Raw genomic sequence first — 4,086 nt, 5'->3', positions numbered from 1 at the left:
GACCAGCCTGTATGAAATTTTGTATGCCAGACTAATTTCTGAAGTAACGGTATAAGTTTTCTTGTGTGTTTGTTAGGTGGCTACATTTGCAGCACTACCAATTTCTGGAATTCCTGATCTCAAGCAGCGCTAAGTTGAAGTGCTGCTGTCTCCTGGAAAAGTGTATGAAACTTTCCTTTTTTAAGGCATTATTTTATTTCGCCAGCGTGTCAATGTGTCAGCCCAGAGTGGGTGTATGTTTTCTATCAGCGGGTGGGAAAAGGACAAGGCAAAACTCTTTGTGACTTTATTTCACCTGTGAAGGTTGCTGAGGATGGAACAGGTGATAATGGAGGGACCAGTGACCATGAAGACAAATATCACTTCTGCCGGGTAGCTGGGTGGATTTTTGAAATAGGCAGTCTGCTAGTACAGCACAGCTATCCTGCCCTCTAATGACAATATCTCTCTGTGAGGAGGGGAATTCTTGTGTCCGCTCTCTGGCCTCTCAGTTCCTGACTTTTACCCAGGATGCTGTGGCTAGTTCAGTCCCTTTTATTCAGTTTTTGAGCTCTTAATTAAAAGGTGGGCCCAATGAACACATTCCCAAACTAGATCCCAGCATTGTGCTGGGGACACATTTGCATGAAAAACTGGATCTTTGCTTCTTGAGAGTTCATCCTTATTCCTTGTCTGAAGTGATGACCCTTTGCTGGCTGTGACATCAGAATTGATGGCTGGAGAAATGATTGATTTCATAGGCTAAGGATTATGACCTGAAATGGTGGGAGAGGAAAAGTGGCTGAGCAGATGCCTGAAGGAGGCAGGAGGGATGGATGGCTTTGCCAATAAAGGTAGAAGGAGCAAACTTGTGAATATATAGCTCTCTTTGCATAAGCAAAATTTCCAGTCTTCAACAGGAGCTTTGCCTGAGTAAGTGCAGAGAAGCTGAAAGTTTTGCAGCTGAAATGTTTTTCAGGTTTGCCATATCAATTGGTTGTTTGGTTTTGTTCGGGGTTTTTTTCAATGCAGCAATTCTTGGTTCCCAGGATGTAGAGGGGAGGCGGGTTGTTTTGTTTGCATTACCCCCACATAGACCAGTAAAATTGTGCCCATCCTGGATACCCAGCTTTTTGTTGCCTCTTATATGGTAGCTAGCTCTTGGCCTTGCAATAGCCTGATTCAAGTATTGTTTTCATGTTCTTTGCAGGCCTCCTTCAAAGTTATAGTCCTCTGACTGGTGACTTTTTGCACCTGCCTCAACATCTTACAGTATTTCACTTTTGTACATTGTGTAGAGGTCTCAGCCTTTGGGTTTCATGCATTGTTATTACTCGTAAAGGTCTTGTTTGTTAATCTGAGTGCAGAAGCTGGGTGTGGTCGCAGTGCAGACCTTTTTTGGCCACATCCGCTTCCCTCTTAAGGCTCAATGAATTCTGGACAGGGATTTCATTACCCGGCTGCACAATCTGCCAACACAACCTTGTCATTGCAATTGGTCACACATATTTTATATGTGTTCTATATTTCACTGAAGTCGCATTTCCCAGGCAATTCATATACAGGCTACTTGTTTGGTATGTAGATCAACTTCATATGTGACCTTGACCAACATTGTGTTTTCACCTACAGTTGTGCCACGTGTTGGTGGAGGTTGGCTGCCTGTCTTTACCCTAGAAGTGGTTGCGTTTCAGTGTCCCTACACTGAGATGTGCTTTGAGTTCTACATGTAAAATAGAAAGGGGCTTGAGCCAAGAATAGAGACCTAACTAGAGCTGGTCAAATTTTTTCTGTAAAAGGTCTGTTTTAATAGAAGATAGCTATTTTACTGAAAAAAAAAATCCAGGTGAAATGTCCATTTTTTAATTAATCGGGGGTAAATAATTAATTTTTTTGGCCACACACAAAAAAACCATGGTCGATTTGGGGGGGGGCGACCCACAAATTTGGTTTTACTGAAATTTTCTGCCTGACTGGCTGAAACTTGTGGTTGCGTAAAACTGAATTTTTGGAGGAGTTTTGATTTAAAAAAACACACACACGTAATTCATAGAAATTGTTTTCATCTTCTTCAAACATTTTCAGAGGGTGGAGGGAAAGAGAGGGAAACCCCCATTTCCTAAGTAGCGTTAGACCCAACCCCTTTAGAAGTTTGCATACAAGCCTGGGCCTCTCTGGAGTCCCTGATCTGAACAACTTCTGAAATCTGTGTGAGTTTGGATCTGCCAGTGTACATGTTAACATCATGTTCATCCCATTAGTATCTGTCTGCCTGGCTCCAGCTATCAAGTTTTCACTTTAGGTTCATCTCTCATATAATACTGACATAGGGAAACATTAAGTAAAATTGAGAGTTCACCATGAAAATTTCCCTCGTTTAGTACCCGGAGGCTTAGTAGATTCCAGATCATCAACCAAGGCAGAGTCAGGGATCATGCTTTCACCTGCTGTGCTCAGTTCTAGTGTGGTGGGTACTTCCCCGTGGAAGCCTCTCTTTGTATTGAGGACCAGTCTGAGAGAAGGAAACTATTGTACCATTCGTATGGACTGCATCACTGTCTCCTTTTACCCATCCGGGGAGTAATAGGACCAAGTTTTCTAAGAGGTAACAGGAGCTAAGATGTAGTGAGCATTCAGGGGGCAGACGTTGAATGTGATGGCACCTGTGCATGTCTCATTTGCTTCCCAGTGAGGCCAGCTAAAAGGTGAGGAATCTGCCATTGGCTCATGCTCCCACTGAAACTGGTGGCAAAACATGCCCATTGGCTTTAAGGCCCAGTTCCCAACATACTAGAGCATTCAATCGGCACAGAGGCAGTGACAGGCCCTCTTTCGTGCGTGAAGGGGGGCAGAGCAGGGAAGTCAGCAAAGGAGTGGGACAGAAGAAGAGAGCAAAGCCAGGGAAGGAAGGGGGAAAGAACGTGCAGAGGAGGAAACGGGGAAAGGGAACTGGAACTGCGGAGGGAGTGGGGTTAGGGTTGGAAAGGAAAGGAAAGGAAATGGGTGGGGAGATGAGGCAGATGAAGAACTGCAAAGAAGAGGGGGGAGCTGCAAGAAAGGGGAGAGAGGGAGAAGGCAGGGACCAAACTCAACACAAAGAACAAATGTAAGAATTTAATAGAGAACAAACCCTGCAAAAATGCAGAGCAGAGAGCAAGATGGCCATGGGCTAGGATGGCTATGGCAATGCTGACGGGGCCAAGGGGGGGGCACGGTTATGGGCAGGTGGAGGTCTGTCACAAGTGGAGGGACTTTAACCTCCAAATAGCTGGGAATCACATCCTGTGAGTTTAAACTGAGTCTGTGGAGGAGAGCGTTGCAGCATCTAGTGGGAGGGAGGAGAAAGGAGGAAGTGCTACTGAGTGAGCTGAGATATGAAAGTACCTCTGAGGTTTAGAGCCAGTTTGAGACAGGGGACAGTGGCAGGATACAAAAAACAGAGCGCAGGGGGAGGGGAAGGAGGCTCACGCTTCAAGGTCACAGAGAAAAGGGCTAGAGCGTTTTATACTTTGTTTTCTTTGCAGCACAAAGCAGAAGTCAGCCTGCAGTTCTCCTCAGGGTAAACAGCAGCACAATCTCACTGAGCATGGAAATCTGTTCTGGCTTTTGTCCTAATGCAAACAGTCCTCACCAAATACTTGAGTTCATTTGTTTTTGTCTCAGGTAAATGCAGAATGTCCAGTTATTCAGTGCTTCCAAAGGAGAAGATAGTTCATGGAATAACAAGGCATAAGTCAATAGTTTGGTGAGGTGAGCACAGGAGTGCAGTGTGGCTGGAGGTCAGTTTTACTTTGTTGGAATAAATCAGCTGCTGCTACTGAAAGCAAACAGGGAACTGATTAAGAGCCAAATTTTGCTGTTCTAATTTGGTCAATGCTCCCTCCCCCCCCAGCCGATTGGTCGCGTAGTGGTACCCAACACTTTTGAGTTGGATTTCCCTTCCCGCTCTCCCAATTTCTGACAAATATACAGGATCTGGCCAAATTCCAGAAACTATTTTTAAAAATAATCTCTCTCAATAGATAGCATGTGATGTCTGGGGGTGGGGGGGGGTGGGGGGGGAAGCAATTCAAACTGAACAACTTCCACCGTTTTGCTGGATGTTTG

The sequence above is a fragment of the Eretmochelys imbricata genome, chromosome 9, assembly GCF_965152235.1.
Source record: "Eretmochelys imbricata isolate rEreImb1 chromosome 9, rEreImb1.hap1, whole genome shotgun sequence".
In the NCBI taxonomy this organism is placed as follows: Eukaryota; Metazoa; Chordata; order Testudines; family Cheloniidae; genus Eretmochelys; species Eretmochelys imbricata.
This window is presented reverse-complemented; position numbering follows the sequence as displayed.